An 18,881-nucleotide genomic window follows, 5' to 3' on the forward strand; every position below is an offset into this window, starting at 1 on the left:
CATCCATCATACTGAGAAAAAGTTTTTTAAAAATATCTTTAGTTATATGTGTTGTGAGCTGCGTTGTGCCCAGGCCGCTCCGGAACCGCTCCAGACTGCTGCTGGAGCTCCGCCAACGGCTTGGCACGGCAGACAGCTACACAGCTGTAGTTTCTGCGCCTCAAGGCCGAAGCACTATCACCCCCGGCGACAAGGAAGACTCAGAGGCAGAGGTTCTCCACCACACTCCTCCTTTACTTATGTACAGATATTTACAGAGTCCAAGTAGTACAAACGGTACACGATCCACTCTCCAACCAACGTAGCCTCCGACTCACAATGCTCTGCTTCTCCCACACACTTGCTTGCCTCTGCTGGACATTTATACTTCCTGCATCCAATCAGTGCGTAGGAAATACTGCACAGTCATGCTGACTATGCAGTTGCTGCCACACATGCACACACTCACATGAGGTCACATGATGCACATCACCCGATGTTGCATCAGCTTGAGGCTCCCAGGATGCTGTGCAGTCCTGGTCTGGCCAAGGCTTCAGGCCTGTTACTGTGCAGCCAGCAAATTACCTGTCAGGACTGGGGATCAACCCGTGACAATATGTGACCCAGTGAATGCTAGTTTGCTTGCAGGGGGGGCTGGGGGAACCTAGCTTTTTTAGAAAAAATGGTTTGCATTTAGTATTGTTTCCTGCTTGCATACCAATGCTTCAAAGGCATTCAGTTGCTAGCATGTATACGCTTTGTGAAATAATTCCTCTGACTTTTTAATGTTTTATTGTAGTGTGTGTTTATGGTGACAGCAAACCTTTCAAACTCTAGAGAAATGCCATGTCTTCCGTGCCATATTAAAAAATAATGGCAGTGTAGATTTTATGTACCTTGGCGTAGATTGCTGTTAAGAGTGCTTCTTTGACAACCTTCTTTTGGAGGTTTACAGAAAAGCGTAATAAAATATGTAAGTTACATTTCTACAAACAAAAGCCCCATAACATAAGTTATTTATAAGTGTGAGATCTAAACAGTATCCCGATAAATAAACTCTAATGGATACCTGCACCATCCACCCTAATGTAATTTGCTCAACAAAAGTGTTTGAAACAAAGTTATATTTAGGGGGGAGAGAGAGAGTCTGGCAAGGACTGAGCATTTGTGGTGTAGAGAGGAGACAGTGGAACAGAGAGGCAAGCTGGCATGGTGGACTGATGAGTCCGGGGCAGACCTGCATGTGGGCAAACAGCTGGAATACTCTCTTCCCCTGAAACATGCTGTCACTTTGACTGTGCACCGTTGAGGAGGTGAGAAGTTTGCTTTCTAAATTAGTCAGCATCCCTGCTTGGTATGAGTGAGGCAGAGGTTTAATTCCAGAGAGGACAGAAGCTGGCTGATCAATAGTGCTGTGCTTTATTCTGCCTTCATATCCCTCTACCTACACTTTCTATTTTAGAAATCCTTTGTGCAGCAGCCTGACTGGGCACAGCTTCTCATCCCTAGCCCAGTGAGTTCAGCCCCACTGAAATCTTTTTTGACACACCCACAATTAAATGGAACTGGTTGCTGCTCTTAATGCCAATGAAAGTTCTATCAGATGTTCATCATAGAGATGCAGGGGCCAGAGTGGAACCTTCCTATTTGTCCAGATAATCATGGTCAGTAATGGCTTCTGATTTAAGATCAGAATTGCAAGATCTTACCTCATTCGAGAGCAATGGTCTGAAATGAACATAGATGGGGACTAGCAAGGTGATTGCATAAATGAACGGCATAAAGATTTGCTCCCTTCCTGCCATTATTTGGTCAGGAGCAGAGATGGGGAATGAATGTGACTCCAGGGCCCAGACCCTACAGGAGGAGCCCGCTGTAAGACACTGCTGCTGCTGCTGCCGCCTTTGGCTGTTGCACAGGTCTTCATTCAACTGGTAATGGGCTGCAGTAGGAACTAGTTCCCTGGGCTTGTATTGTAAGGACCTGGAGAGTGATGCAAGCAAATTCTTCATCAGGGTTAACAGGAGACCGAACGGTTAAGCTACCCAGGTTAAGCCAAGGAGCATTCAACACGAGCCAAATTGCTCAGGCAGTGTTGAACACAGGTTCTATCCAAGAATCATTTCCATAGATAGAGGCCTCAGATGGAGCAGTGCTGGCAAATCAGGGGGGGGGGAGCAAGGGTGGGATGAAAGGTTGTTCCCTACCTTTGACCTTCTTCCCTACATATATCGTGATTGAGCATATATCCCCAGTTTAATCTATCAAGCAATGTTTATGGATATTTCACTGCTGAGCCCTACTTGGTGAACCTTCATGATGGATCATGCTAGTGTCTTTCTCTGGCCCTCTGCTCTCTCTCATACCCTCCACTTCCAAAGGTTGATGCACCTATTTGGGGCAAGGTTTCATTGCCACAAGTATAATGTCGATTCTGCCGACAGAATGGAGGAAACAAACTGTGGTTGGCAAAGTGTCGTATAATGTCACGAGCAAGGGTCTAATCGAGGAAGAGTGGTGGGGAGCAGAGTTGTGGGGCATCTCTTACAGTAGGAGCAATGATGTCATCAGCAGGGGCTGCCTTGGAAACTTCTTTCAAAGGACCTTGGCCAAGAAAAAACATCAAGCTCAGTGGGAAGAAAAACTAGAAGTAAGTTTCCAAGCAGGAGTAAGCGGAGAAGAAATCGCTCCAATGAATAAAGTGTATCTTTTGTTTCGGTGATGTGGTCTTAATACATTCTGGGGACTGTTATGATGCATTTCATAACTGACCACTACAGAACCAGTCACAAAGGCTTTCCAACCAGAAAGGGGTCTCCTCACCACATGATGTGTTACAGTGAGGGTCATGTGGCAAAGGAGTATTGTCTTTAAAGCGTTTTGATATCTCATATTAACTAAGATCATATTTGAAAAGAATGGAAAACACCGCCATTTCAATCACATTTTCCCCCTAATAGGTTGTGTGATAGATTTTGTTGTCCAGCAAAATCAGAGCAGAACATGCTACCAGATTTTATCCACTTGTTGGTACCTGCTCCCACCTTCGTCAGAAGAACAGGATGTCTGGCAGCACTTACTGTATGCTAAAATGGAAATCATTCTTCCTTCTCCTCGTAATGCCATCCATCATGCCGAGTCATTTTTGTATTGCTATTGATGCAATATATGCAGCTCCATAGGAATCTCAGAGTAATGTAGTATCAATTAATGTTCCATTATTATAAAATGCGACCTATCTTTTTTAAAAGGTTTTCATAGTCTCACTTTTTCTTGATCTCCTTTCCAGAGGCCTGTCCATCTCACCTTACCTGTTCATTGAAAAAAAAAAAAAAAGGAAGATGAACCTGACAGACACAATAGACATAATGGGTTATATAGCTTTCAGCTGAAATTCTGTCGTCTATTTGAATAAGATCCAGTTTTCAACCAGCTTTAGAATGTCATTAAGGCGTTGGGCCCAAGTGGAAAGAGAACCCCAAGTTCTAGCCTGAAACCCATCTTAAATTCACAGTAATGTACCCCATATAAATTTGGGCACGGATCTCTTTGGCAAGTGGAAGAATCCCATTCAGTTTAAGGGGGAGGAGGAGCCAGTCTACATGTGAAAGAAGTCTGCCATTGTGTTGGAAGCTGCCAGTGTGTTGCAGTTGTAAAGAAGGCAAATTCAGTCATTTGATTATTAGAAAAAGTATTAGGGACAGAGAAGAAAAAGTTTGTTTGGACAACAGCACAATCCTGTACATGTGTCCTTGGCAGTAAGTTCTATTTTGTTCAAAGGAGTTTATTCCCAAGAAAGTGAGTTTGGGATTTCAGACCAAGACACTGGTGAGTCCACATTGTCCAGTTTTGGTCACACCTGTTCCAATGTGTAAATTATGAATGAAAGAGGTATAACTAAAATTAAGAGAACAGGAAATTTGTCTACTGAGCAATCTATTTTGGTCTACTTAAGGTCTGATCAACATATACAACAGAGTGACAAAGGGTGCAATCCAAACCAACTTTCCAGCACTGGCATAGCTGTGCCAGTGGGGCATGTGCTGCATCCTGCAGTTGGGGGGCAGTCATGGAGGCCTCCTCAAGGTAAGAGAATGTTTATTCCCTTACCTCGGAGTTGCATTGCCCTTATGTCAGTGCTGGAAAATTGGTTAGGATTGTGACCAAAGTCCTGTAGTGATAGATTGGATTGTACCACTGGCATTGTAGGTTAGTATGTTTTTAATTCCCCCTTAAGTTAATTTTTTTTAATCCCTGAAGGTAAAATATTAGCATAGCAAGGAACAGGCTGGATTGCAGTCTTTCTTCCTGATACGCTAGGGTGGATTTTGTTTTTTAAGACTGGGAAACATTCAGAAAAATAGCAACACCCGCCTACAGTCAGAAGTGGTACCCTCCACTCCAGCCATTTTCAACCACTGTGCCGTGGCACACTGGTGTGCTGCAAATCTAAGGCCCATCCCTAAGGTTTCAGAAAGAAATACTATATGCTTCCTCAATTTGTGCAACATACCAGTGATGTTCTTTGCCTCTACAAGTTTTGAGAGAGACTATTCCAGAATGTTCTATCTCTGACAGGAAACAAACAAAACAAACTTGTCTGATTTCTCACTTTAATTCTTTGATGCCTAAGCTATAGCTATCGGAGCTTGTATGTATCCACAGACTCATCAACAGTGCATTTCCTAAGCTTGATTCTCTCCAATATATTTATAATTACTAAGTATTTATAATTCCTAAGTAGCCCCACCTGCATGTGGTTTCAAATGTACATCCATCCCACCTCAACTAGGGAAATATTATTTGATGGCATGGAGATACAACCAATTATATGTTCCTTTGCATCATTTGGTTGATGGGCATTGCTTACAGCCTCAATGGCCATTGTATTTGGGTCTGGAAAGAAGTCCTGTCCCTGGTCAAACTGAAATGAACTCTGCATACTTCCCCACTTCAACTTTCCCTGGCAGAGTGTAGCTTGGTTTGGTTCATAAGTTATTTGCCCATTTAGCATCTTTCTTCAGTTCAGTTACCCTGTGATTGGGGCACAGCATGATCTGGATCAGATCAATTGATTGGCTGTTGATAGAAGACTATCTTATCTCATGGGGGGGGTGGTAAAATGGTCTTTTGCACCTTCTAGGTATGATTCTGCGCCAAGAAAGAAGAGAGTCACTGGTAAATAATTACACTTGTTATGCTATTCTTCTATATGATTATTAGTATATTATTCATGTTATCATCATGCTGAATAACTTCCAAAAGGGCATATGTGTGTATCTACACACATGTATATATGTAATACATACATTTTCCTTTCATATGTATATATGAAATACATACATTTTCCTATTATTTTGTATGCTGAAAAGTTTCTGACTTTATGTATATATGTGTGCGTGTCTAGCTATAGTGTGTGTGTGTATGTGTATACACCTTGCCTTTTCCCATAGGCTCAGGATAGCTTGAAGCTTTCATTAACTTTAAACACAGTGAATGATTAACATGAAATCTAGATTAAAAAGAAGACAGAAATCAGTTTTCCTAACAAATCTCCAGAAATGACTCCAGTGTCAGGCAGCAGACAAGTCTGTATCCATCAAGAGGCTTCAAAATTTCTCTCAACTGAACAGGATACCATTAGAAAACTATGGTACAAGTACAAAGATGAGAGATTTAACGTAACAAATGTTGCTCATGGATTTTAAGACACTCGTGTGTACACACACACATACACGTCTACCTAGGTGAACACTGCCTTGTCCCTCTGAGACACCAAATAGCTATGCCAATGGTCTCATAAAGAGACGAGTAGTGAAGGAGATGTTTTGAGAAAATAAAACCCAGTTCATCACTGAGGGCCCAATCCTATTCAACTTTCCAGTTGCCAATGCAGCCACAGTGCAGCCCCAAGGGAACAAATGCTACCTTACCTCAAGGAGGCCTCCACAACTGCCCCCCCATTCCAGGATGCAACACACTCCCCATTGGCACAACTGCATCAGTGCTGGAAAGCTGGATAGGATTGGGCCTTTAGACTATTTTAGCACCAACATGCACCTTGCGTATTATGCAGCATTTATTTCAAAAAGGCATAAATTAAAAACCAAAAGGAACACACACAAAGTCAGTGGAACATGCAGGAGTGCTGGGAAGTTTTAGCACATTATTTTGAAGATTAGCACGCACAAATTAGGTTTTGGTATTAATTGAAATATAGATTTTAATGTTTTTGAAAGTGTGTTATTTCAAAAATGTGTAATCAAACCTGTATAAAATGAGAGGTGCCTGTATAACAAGTGTATGTCCATCTTTAAATACTAGTGTGTACATGTGATGAGAGATCTATTCTTTTTCCAGACATGTACACTGATGTTCAATGATGTGCACTGCCATGGGGCACCTACAAACTGTGTACGTGTTGTGAGAACATCAGTGTTTCGCTGAGCTTTCACAGTGTGGTTGCTCTGAAGACTCCATGGAGCCATGTTTTGTGGGGTACACATTTTAAAATGTGTGAAGCTGCCCATAGACATAAATCCAATCCTGTGTGCTAAAAAGTAAAATTTTCTTAGAAGTAGGTGTTAAGAAGTTGTCATTCCATGTGGTCTCTCTTAAGTAACCCTATTTATTAGTACTCTTGGGGTCAAACCGCAGATGACAATATCATTGGAAATACACCATGGTGTCTGCGGGTGGGCAGATGGGAGGAGGCAATTTGGATTGGGACTGTAGCTGAGGCATCGAGGGCTGTAACACTTTGTCTCCAGTGCAGTCCCGATCCAGATTAACCTCCCCCCCCCCCACACACACACACATGGGTGCTTTATTTGCTTATTTAAACATTTAAAACCCATTTTTCTTCTCGAGCCCAGGTACCCAAACCAATCAACAGCAAGGTAAACATCAACTAAAACAAATACAGAAATAAAACAGTAAAAATAAACCACCACAACCAAACAAAATTTTACAAAGGGGGGGGGGAAGCTTTTGTGATGCCAATGAATCCAATGCCTACTTACTTGCTATTAAGTAATAGAACTTCCTTTTAACAGCCCAATCCTATGCAGGTCTACTCAGAAGTCCCACTGCATTTAATGAGGCCTACTCCTAGGAACGTGTGCATAAATTGTAGCCTTAGTGAACATGCAGGTGAGTTGTGAAGAACAGAGGATGCAACAGTAGCATAACACCAGTCTTGACTTGCTTGAAACACTGGATTCCTTATCTGTGTGGCCCTTGGAAAGCTCTGTTTGCATAGACATGACCAATACTGGATGAGAACTTAGTGTAGAAAATTTCTCCATACCACCAGCCAAACAAAGAGAGAGGGTCTTGGTCTTCTGCTTCTGAAGCTGAATATCTGCTGTCTCCTGGCAGTTAAGCTGCTGTTTCTGACAACTTGGCTGCTGCAAAGCCTCCATCTCAGAATGTGTATAATTTCACTCCCTCAGTTTGCCACAGGCAGATTTAGCAGAGCATCCAATATGCCCCAAGGAGACTGCTCCATGTTAGAATAGGATGGGGCATTAAGACAGTGGGAAACACATGTTCCAAGTCACCACTACTTGTTGCTAATATGCCTGTATGTCTGGGTGGTTCCTGGTTATGTGATCTCTCTGACCCCAGGAAGAAGTCAGCAGGCTTTGTTGGCACATTTGAGTCTCCCACATCTCCCCCATTATTTGCAGGATCAGTAGCAAGAATGGACACATCAGTATCCCAACACAAACATCCTCATCAAGGCACTGTGTCTCTGAGTACCAGTTGCAGGGGAGCAACAAAGGGAAGAGGAGTATGTGCCTACATGTCCTGTTCTGATTTTCCCATGTGGTTGGCCTCTCCTTCGTCCTTTCACCTGATCCAGCAGGGCTTTTGTATGTGACTGAACCCATGAGACATTGTAATGTGCTGGCCCCTTTAAGGTTCTGACTGGGTTTGTTGAGGCTGTAGTTATTATGCCCCAGCTGATGTAAGGTTGTGATTGTTGAAGAGAGGAATGTGGTCAGCTGATTTGGTTGGGGCATGAAAGAGAAGGAGGCAGGAAATTCATTGTTAGCTAGGAGGATGATCTTTCTTTAGCTTGGGACTTGCAGGTAAAAATGTGCTTCTCTTGTATTATTTTAACTGCCTTTCTGTGAATTTGGAATGTGAGGGGATTTATTATTGGTAATAAAGTGGGAGATATTTTGTAACCCTTGTTGGCTGTTCTTTTTCTTTTCTTTTTCATTTGTATGAAGGAACTGACTACTCCCCAGCCCTTCCTTTCCTTGTGTAAAGGAGCTTAAGGTCAGTAACCAGGGAGATGGGTCTAGCACCATCACAGTCATATTCAGTAAAAGGGACAGCAGAAATGAAAGATGCAAGTGCAACTACATGTTCACAGAGTTCTGCAAAATTCTGCATCTATAAGGGCCAGCCTTAGGAGCTGCGGGGCCCCAGGTTCATAGCCGACGAAACATATTTTGTGGGGTCTTCATTCACAGCCAAGGCCTGTAGAATCTTAGAGAGATAAAGTCTATAATAAATTTTATTTTATTTATATCTCTAGAGTAGAATGTAAAGCAATCAAAGTGTGTGAAAAAGTGCAGGAGAATTAATGGACCAAATGGATCTAAGCACATTTTATTATAGAATTGCAAAAAAGTGCGTAGATTACTTTTGATGCTTTAAGAATTCAGAAGAAAATTAAAATCATTGCTGTTCCCTATAAAACCTGCAATGTGGGGTTAGATGTCCATAGCGATGGAGTGTGCATTTGACAAGTAGATTACCCTGATGTGGAGGGGGGCCTTAGGCTCAGGACCCAACTGGGAGCAATTGGTCCAATTGGTTTAAAGCTGGCCCTGTCCATGGTGCTGAATATCACACTACAAACACAGTTTAGTTAACTAGTGAGAAGCAAGAGAAACAGGCCTAGGAGTAAGGGCCTTTGAATGTTAACAGGACCACAGTGGTGAAGCTAAAGACATTAGATTCAGTGCACCTATGGCAGAGGCTCTCTGTATACAGCACTTCAAGGTGAGGTTGTTTTTTTCTTAATCACCACTGTCCTGATAGGGGGGAAAAGGAATCTCTGCAGAAAGGCATCAGTGGTTATCTGACCCCCACTTTATTAGGAAAATGCAACAAGCAGTTGAAGTAGCCACTCCAAACCCTCCAGGGCATCTGGGGGACAAGGGGAATGCATGACAATTATCTTTAGACCCAGCCCTGCTGGAAAATAGCTGAAGCCCCTACTGGTGAGCAGAATAGGCTAGGAAAGCATTTGGGAACATTATATTCATAGAGACCCATATTCAGGCCTCCTCATGTAGTCTGGCCTGAACCACTTTAGTCCTAGGGCCTGGTTACTGTCCTTCAAATTGCAGTGTTGGGACTCATATGATTAAATGCTCATCCAAAGGGGGGGGGAAGGTTATGCACAAATAAAGCTAACATGGCAGGGAGAAGGATTGTAGCCCAGCTTTCTATTAATTTGTTAACTTTCTATTTGCAGGGACTTTTAACAGAAGAAATGTGGTATGAAGCATGGACGCTGGCTGATCACTGGAGAGAGAGAGAGAGAGAGAGTTAAGACTTAACCTAAACTACTGCACCTCTCTCTCTCCTCTCCCATCCTGTGTCCATAAACTGGTAATCCCCACTTCCCTTTGTTTGTGTATTGTGTACACAGATTCTGAGCCCCTAATGGTGAGCAACACATCAAGTATGAAAACCTTTGATCTGCATAGAATTAATCAGCCATGCTAACAGAGTGATCTGAAACATGTTTACTCAGAAGACAGTCCTCCTGGGTTCAACTGAACTTATGCTGAACAAAAGATTTGTTGGATAACAACCTCAGTCTTTAAAGAGTGCCTGTCATACATGGAAACATTCTGAAGGAGGCTTTGCTCTTGTGGGGTGTGTATCTGTGTCATTGCATCCATACATACAAGACTATCCCTAGGCTCAGAGTAGCCATACAGTAGCCAAAGCCAAGGTCAAAGACCATCCTGGTGTTCCAAGCCAAGTCTGAGTCTTGGATCATGTGCTTGGCAGAGCTCTAGATAATCTACTATCTGTTATTCATATACAGGTAGACCCTGACCCAATTCCATTCTGGAAATTTGTCCAGAAGTCAGAATGGATGCAAGTCAGAACACTGCTACTGCACAGGTGCAAAAGCACAACTCTGGACAGCATGCCTGTGTGAGATCGTCAACACAGCTGTCCTAATTTGGGACACCTGTAAGTCGGACATCTAAAACTCAGGGACTACCTGTAATGGATTATTGATATAGCTCTATCAATTGGCATGGCACAGAAACAAAAGGTCCCTGCCCCTAGAAGCTCACAATAAAAGATCTTGTCTTGCCAAGAATCATCCTTCTGGTTCAGTGTCGAGGTACCTGTGAAGAGAAAAATCAGAATGAAGTGAGGTCAGATCTGCCTTCTACTGGTGCCTGCTTTGCTTTGCTTGCCATCCTGTGAGATTTGTCCCTAAGCTTTTCCTTAAGGTCATTTCCCCACCTTCTCTTCTCTCCCTGGGAAAGATCTGGGTCCAGCTCCCCTGCCACTCATGCACCCCCTCAATGGGAGGTTCACACAGATGTTTTAGGGGAAAATCATGTTTAAATGAACAGAAAGAGAGTGAATTCTATCTATCTATCTATCTATCTATCTATCTATCTATCTATCTATCTATCTATCTATCTATCTATCTACATGCGTGCACATTGAGCTACTTGACAATTCCATCATAATAGCCGTACAGCAATGTAATCTTGTTATATTTATACCATAGCATTTTTGTGCTCTAGATTGACATCATTAATATAATGGTCCTTTGCATGTTAACCATTTGTCTCCTGTCTTAGGCCTTATGGTCTGTCAATAGGTCCCTTCACCAGGGGCAAACTGGGATCCTCAGCAGTGGTAGCCCAGCAGGTGAACGTTTTTTCCAACCAGGATCAGTGAAATTAAGGGCTTGCAGGTGTCCAAATATTAGAATAATCACATGAAGCTTTTAGGGTGAGGGCAGACATGGTGTCCTGAAGTGTGGGGGGAAGAATTTGGACTACTTCTCCCCCCCCCCGCCCCACCACTCTACATGCTGCACTCGTAGGGCCGAATCTGTGTTGAAACCTCCTCCAGTGTAGATCTGGCGCCTGGGTGGGGGAATTGGGGGAAGCTCAACTTCTCCCTGCGCAGGGTGAGGTTCCTCCAGGTGTCTCCTGCTGCTGCTGCCCTCCAGCAACGCCTCCCCTTCCAACCTAACATCCGGCCCTCCTCACAACCCACACTCCAGAGAAATGTGCTGCTGGCTCCTTGCCCTGGCGGGATCGGGGCCGAGAGACGTGGGCAGCCCAGGATCCCAGGCCCTGGAGGTCCCCAAGGCGCAGTGGGACCAGTAGCCTTCCTTGCCCGCTCCGTTCCCCATCTCTTTTGCCTGACTGCTCCGAAAATAAAAAACAACCAGGTGCAGGAGCCAGCGCGCTGCCAGCCTCGGGCTCTGCAGAGGGTGAAATTGACCAGAGAGACCCAGGACCAGTTCCAAGCTCTTGGTCCGCGCTGATCCCGCTCGCATCCTTTGCATTTGGGGGGGGGGGGGGGATCCAGCAAGCGGGTCTCGTTGCTGCCCAGAAACGAAAGACCTTTTTCTCTCCCTCTGGTCTCTGTTTGCCAAGGGGGGGGGGGGCTAACACCATATCCGGTGGCATTAGGATAGGTTCACCCAGGCACCCCCCCCCCATGACACGCAAAAGGCACGATTCTGTGGTGTCATCGTCTCCAGCGGGTGCTTGACACTCCTAGGGTGACCAGACGTCCTCCTTTTCCAGGACACATCCTCTTTTTTAGCCTCGTGTCCTGGAAAAGAACTTAAATGCCCTCCTTTTCCCTGTGAGCAGGCAGCGCAGAGCCTTCTTGGAATTAATAAACCATGGCTGCAATCCTATGTACACTTTCCTGGCAGTAAGCTCTATTGAATACATTGTGACTTACTTCTGAGTAGACATGCACAGGATTGTGCCTTTTATGTATTAAATAAAATATATGTGATATAATTTTAAATTTAATAATATGGAATATGGTGTTTAAGTTAACCACATGAAATCCACACACAAGTGTTTTTAGCTTTGATTTTGTCGTGTCCTCCATTTTTCTTGGATGTCCTACAATTTGGGGCGCCGGGTTCTGTTTTGAGGTTATGACATCTGGTCACCCCTCCAGCTGAAGAATCCACCTGGCGACCTGAACTGGCTGGATCATCTCATAGGTTCCTTGCCTTGTCCGGCATGACTGCGTCATGTTCCTTTCTCCCTCTCTGGCTTCTCAGCCCCCAAATTCAAATGATGAACAGTCATCTACTATGACTCCCCTTGTAGGAAAGCTGGGCTAGAAGCTTTGCCAAGGAAACATTTAGTTTTAAGTGCCTCGATTCACCATCCTGAATAAAATAGATCCACTTTTGTTTTGTGTTGGGGTTGTTTTTTTTTCCTTTTTACACAACTATGAAAAAATATTTTGATCCATAAATCGCTTTTTAAATTCATTTAGCACTTTTGTTGATTTTAATAGGCTAGTAAAACGTGATTACAGTTTGTGGGGCGGGGTGTTTTATGCAAGGCCTATGATTTTATATATATATTATTATATATTATGCCAACTCTCCATAAAATCTCCAGAGACATTTATACTGAAATATAAAAACGATACGTCTTCTCATAAACTCACCTGATCCTGAGCAGGAAAAAAAAAACCGCTTTATTTACAGGAGGATGATCTTGTGAGACCATCCCTAAAAATTAATGTTAATCAAGGCTACAATCCTAACCACACTTTCCTGAGAGTAAACCTCATTGAACGAAGTAGGACTTACTTCTGAGAAGACCTGGTTAGGATTGTGCCCTAAGTTTTATTACACATTTGTTTTAAAAAAAAAAATTAATATTTAAAAAAAAAAATGGTGCATTGAAGGAGATGGCTGGTCCTGGGTTATTAATTACGGAATATAATTAAAGCCAACCTATAGAACGTCAACATATTAAACTTAAGAGCCGATATTAAAATAGAGTTAATATTTAATCAGGTAGCCCAAGACTTACAAGCCTGCGCGCTGCTCGACGCTGGAAATGAACTGTGTCAAGCCAGGAGAGGCAGAGAGGGGAAAAATCCCCCCCCCCGAAAAATGTATTGTTGATATGATTATCCCAGACTCGGTGATATATTATCCATTTCTGCACAATAATATAGAGATCTCTCTTTTTTTAAATATAGTAATAAAAACCTACTCGCGCCTCTTAAAGCCCCCTATTACTTACCAGCCCTTTTCATATTGTACGATCAGAGACACTTTGGAATTGGTTTAAAAGCGCATCATTCATTATTCAAGGCTCATCTTGCATATTGCCGCAGCCCGAGCCTGCCAGGCTCCCGGTGAAAGCGCTGCCCAAATTGATCACAGCGGCAGGCGCCCGCGCAATAAAAAGATCGCCTTGGGCGCCCGGAGCTGCCTCCGCCGCCGCTGCCATTATGCAGATCCAGCCGCAATTTCCTCGAACAAAGCCCTGCCTGCCCCGCGCAGGACCCGCGCGGCTCGCCCCGCTTCCCCCTTCCCTCCGCGCGGCTGCGGGGGCCCCCCTCCCCGATCCTTCTCCCAGCAGCGCCCTGCCCCGAGGCGCCTCCACTCCTCCCACCAGGCAGGGCAGGGCGCGCCCCGCTCCCCGAGCAGCTTGCTGGGCTCCTGCAAATCCAATTAGCGCCGCTCTCGGGGAAGCTGAACTAATGAGCGGCGCTGCGGCGCGGGCGCGGAGAATCCGATTAGCGCGGCCTCCCAGACGACCGCCGCTCTTCCCCCAGGCCGGCCAGTGGGGTCTGCCCGGGGCGGCAGCGGGCTGGTGGGCGGCGGAGGCAAGCGGTGGCCGGACAGCCAGCCAGCCAGCCAGCCGGAGGGGAGGAACGCCCAGGCGCTGGTGCCAAGCCAGGGAGGCCGCAGCCGCCACCTGGACAGGTGGGTGGGTGGAGAGCGCCAGGCGCCCTGCCCTCCGGACTTGCACCCCGGACCCACCCACTGAACCGCCCAGCGACGAAGAGGAGGGAGTATCGCGTGTATCTCTGCATTCACACGTGCACAGCCGGGAACAGAGTAGTGCGTGCCCGCATTTCTGCACCTGGAAATGGCACACACACGTCTTGGTGGGGGATCAGTGACGCTCACATTGATATACGTGTGCAGTGTGTGTGCGTGTGTGTGTGGTGTATGTACAGTGTGTGTGGGTGGGTGGGTGATATATATATATACAGTGTGTCCCCCAGAAACCCTTGCTCACTCCCATTGCCTTGTGTTTCCTGTGGCCTACTGCATGGGGTGGCCCCTGTGCGCGATGCACAAACACGGTGTGGCACCTCCAGTGGGCTGCAAGGCGGGCACAAGGCTGTGCCTATCAGCGCCCAGAGAGGCAGGTGAAAGCTCCGAGGCTCCGATCTCTTCGCGGGGTCAGGAAGCATCTCACTGCCTCGAAGGGGCCAGCTCGGGACTTTCCGCTGCAGAGCCCGAGCCCGGCCCTCTCCCGAGAGGTCAGCGGGCCTGACCGGAATCTCGGGGAAAGAGCAGCTCTGCCTGGGTCAGTGGGTCCCTTTCCCGCCTTGGGGCACTTAGCAGGAAAAGACGGAGCCTTCCCAGTCCGCCTGGGAGACCCTTTCCAAACACCCACCTACCCTGAGAGGGGCTCCGCAGGTCCGCCTGGGACCCCTAGGCCTTTTCCAGGGAGCCCGTCGGATCATGGTGTCTCCCCCCTCCCTCTCCTTGAGAAGGGGCCTAGGTGATGCTGATCCAGAAACAGGGACGCTCCAGGAGTGTGATCGCAATGCCTCTGGTTGAACCACAGCACGCACACACACACACACACACCATACCCGGAGGCAGGGAGGATTTGCACAACTTTGGGCGGGCCTGTTGGAAGGGGGGGTCACCCGGATTCCCCCTTCCCTCCCCAGCCCTCCCCCAGTTCACCTGATTCTCCCCTGGTCCGTCCTTTTCCTCGACGACCCTGCAGAGGAGACTCACAGCCCAGTCCGAGGCATGTCTACTCAGAAGTAAGTCCCACTGTGTTCAATGAACCTTACTCCCAGGAAAGTATAGCCTCCTCGGTCTCTTTTCAGGGCTGCCACTTGAGGCAAATCCCCGGGTCTTTGATTCTCTAGGAGCATTAAAAACACCCCTCCCCTCACTGATCACTGTTACATAAGCTGACAGTGCGAGGACCACGTCTAGGTCCTGCCTGGCTGAGACGTCCCTTCAGTGGCGGACGTGACTTGGGGGGAGGTTGGAAGGAACAGGACAAACCCAGCCCCCCAAATCAAAGGACTTTCTGGTGGAAAGTTGGCACCCTCGGGGAATGCGCTGGGAGCGGGTGAGGATCGCCTGATGCTGGAGAGATGTCAGAGAAAAGGCCGTGAGGGAGGGGGAAGAGGGAGGGAGAATCCCCCCTTCCACAGGTTCACCTTTCCTCCAGGACTGAACTCCTCCTCTCCCACCAAACCTGAGAAGACTCCAGGACGTCCGAAAGGACAGACGTGGTTCTGGCTCAGGGCCCAATCCTGTCCACACTTACTTGGGAGTAAGCCCCCCTGACTAGAATGGGACTTACTTCTGAGTAGACATGCCTAGGATTGGGCTCTCAGTCACAGATCAGTATCCCCAGCAGAGAGCCCACTACTGCGCTGCTGTCCCGAGTTTGGGAAAGGCGAGACACTGAGACCCACCTCTAAAGCCAGGATCTCTACAGTGTAAAGCAGGGATCTCAGGGCTTCCTTCCGAAAAAGCAGGCCTGATGAGCGGGAGCCACATTTCATTTCACAACAGAGCTTCAGAGACTGAGGTTTGTTCGTTCGGAAGGCAATCCCATTTATTCCTGTGAAACTGACAAGCTGACAGACGCGCCTGAAGCATTGCAGGCCAACTGGGTGAAATTGACCATTCCCATTTCACTGGGGTGCAGATTTGGTTGTGGTCGGTCCCAACCGAGGCAGGACCATCGGAAGTTTTTCCTGGCGCTCAAAGGTCGCTCCTCTCCCCATGGCAGCCTGGCAACCTCACGTGTGTGTGTTTGTGTGTGGGGGGAATCCCCAGGGTGACCAGATCCAGAGTGCCTCTACCCTTAACCGCTGTCTAGACAGACATCTTCAACCTTTTTCATCCCATGGCACACTGACAAGGCACTAAAATTGTCACGGTGCACCATCAGGTTTTTGACAATTGACAAGGCACACCATGCTGCCAGTGGGGGGGGGGATCAAAACCCCCATTGGCCTTACTAATAAATGATCTTCCCCCAAATTTCTGGGGCACACCTGTGGACCACTCGCAGCACACCAATGTGCCCTGGTACGGTGGTTGAAAATGCCTAGTAGAGAAGAGGGAACGTGGGCAAGTGCAGCTCAACAGGGAAGAGTTTACAAAGCTGCACCTGCCCATATTCTCTCTTCTATACATTGGTTAAAGGTATAGCAGTTTCTGTCCTCCGTTGGATCTGGTCACCCTGGGAGGAGAGGAATCCTCATTTGAAATGGTAAGGACTGAGGAATCCTTGGATCTTTTCTGGACGGGGGCGGGGACATCTTTTTGCACCGGTCAATTATGTCATTTCATTTGACATGATCAAACCTTTATGGGGTGTCTGAAAATAAATACTATGTGTGGAGAATGTTATTAAAAAAAAAATCAGAAATGGTCCGGGGGGGGGGGGGTTTAGAAGAGAAGGCAGGTCCGTCCACCAAGCATGGAAACCGGGGCAGGGAAATGGCCCAGAGAGGAGGAAGTGGGTCTCCCTCTCGCGCTAGAAGCCCCTTCAAGTCCGCAGGTCTGTCTGCATTTACGGTGGCCATTTAAATTATTCAGCGTGTTGGGGTAATTGAATCGCGGGCTTTAAAAACTAATATCCTCCCTCCTTGTCCCCGCTTTCTGGAATCAGGGAATCAGCCTTAACAGGTGCTGATCAAATGCCATTACATTCTATTAAAAGGAAAATTCTATTCCCTGTTTTCATTTCCCTTTAGAAAGGGGGGGGGAACCTAAGTAAATGCATTTGGAGGGTTATTTAATTTTTAACGCTTTTAGGCCCATTTGGGCGTCAGGGAGCGTCTGCAAACTCGCAGCACCGAGGAGGCGGCGTGGCAAGAAGTTTAGTGGGCAGACATTAACCCAAAACGGAATCCCCCCCCCTTTTGGAGGAGACTCCCTCCCCTCCAACCAGAAGGGCTGTGCCCTCATGCCAGGCCGGATTCAAGGAGGAGGTAGGCGAGTGATGCTTTTGCAACCAGGCAGAAAATAATAGGGAATTAATACCAGTAAACGCTGAGGAGAGCGTGCTGGTATCAGCCATTGGGGGTGTGGAGAGCAAATCTCAAATCAGAGGCATCAGGAGTGCCAAGACCAGCAGATCTGATTCAGTGTAAACAGAAAGACAGTGTAAACAGATTCGTGTGAAATCCGTTTTGCTTGACCACAGAGACCTTCAGTCCTGTTTCTTGCCCCCCCCCCCCCAGCTTCTGATAGAAAAACAAACGATTGCTCAAGGCCTGGGGCATCCCCTTTTATTTATTTATTTTTTTAAGGAATCAAACACTATTATAATCCAGGCTCTGCAAAATGTTCACCTCGCCATTAGTGGGGTCCAGCAGCTGTGCTCCAGACAGCGCCAGAGCCACGATCCTCAAACCACTTTTGCCCTGATCGTGCATGAAGCTGGTCTTAAGCAAAAGAAAAAAAAAAGGCACTTACCCAACCTGAGCCCTAGGCGTATTTACGCGGAGGCAGAGTGACCAGACGTCCTCTTTTTCCAGGACGCGTCCTCTTTTTTAGCCTCGTGTCCTGGAAAAGAACTTAAATGACCTCGTTTTCCCTGTGAGCAGGCAGCACAGAGCCTTCTTGGAATTAAGAGACTATATGTAATATTGTTTTAAATTTAATAGTAAGTAGTATAGTGTTTAAATTGAAATCCATACACGCCTGCGTTTAGCTTTTATTTTATGTTCTCCATTTTTCTTGGATGTCCTACTTTTGGGGTGCCTGGTCCTCTTTCTGCGTTATGACATCTGGTCACCCTGCTAAGTCGCATGCTTGGAAGAAGGAGAGCCCCGTCCTATCCGCACTGTCCTGGGAGTAAGCCCTATGGAACGCAACGGGACTTACTTCTGAGTAGACAAACATAGGCTTGGGCTGTGAGCCTTCCTCCCGGGTAAGCAGCCTCCCAGGATCTCCCAAAAGAATGAAAAAGGGGACAGAACTCTGCAAAAATCAGACTTTTTCCCCCCCTTGGTATGAAAAACAAAACAAAACGATCCCACGGAAGGATCAACTCCAGATCAGACTTTTCTAAGTGCAGGGTAAAAATGGTCAGTTTCACAGAGGAACCAGCAGGTGACTTGGCCGAGCTGTCATCCCAGAGTAGCCCTACTCTTGCGGCCGGCCTGCTCCTTCTTACCTTTGGTGTATAGTGTTTGTAAACAAAGAAACTACAGGAGAGAGTTGCATCGATCCCCAAATTAATCCACCGAGGTGGAAATGGGGACACACACACACAAGTCCTGGTACTACCAGCCTGGAATTCTGTTCAACTCGCATATTTGTTAATGATTCCAAAGGGTGGGAAGAAGGGATGGAAGGAGGGAGGGAGGGAGGGAGGAAGAGGCTGGTAATTGCGAAGGCTCGTCCCATTCCATGGGGCTAATTTCGAGAGACAGCCCCCCCCCCCAGACGCTGATTGCAATATCCGCCCCGCATTAGCCCGGCTAATAAATTTGACCTATTGTTCGTTTGTTCAAGTGATGTCACCACGGAACAGTCCCTGAGCTCCCATTCCCGGGAACGAGGCCTGTTATTGAAAGCCGGGAGCCAATGGGAGGGGAGAGGCTTG

Source organism: Tiliqua scincoides, chromosome 1 (genome assembly GCF_035046505.1).
Source record: "Tiliqua scincoides isolate rTilSci1 chromosome 1, rTilSci1.hap2, whole genome shotgun sequence".
In the NCBI taxonomy this organism is placed as follows: Eukaryota; Metazoa; Chordata; class Lepidosauria; order Squamata; family Scincidae; genus Tiliqua; species Tiliqua scincoides.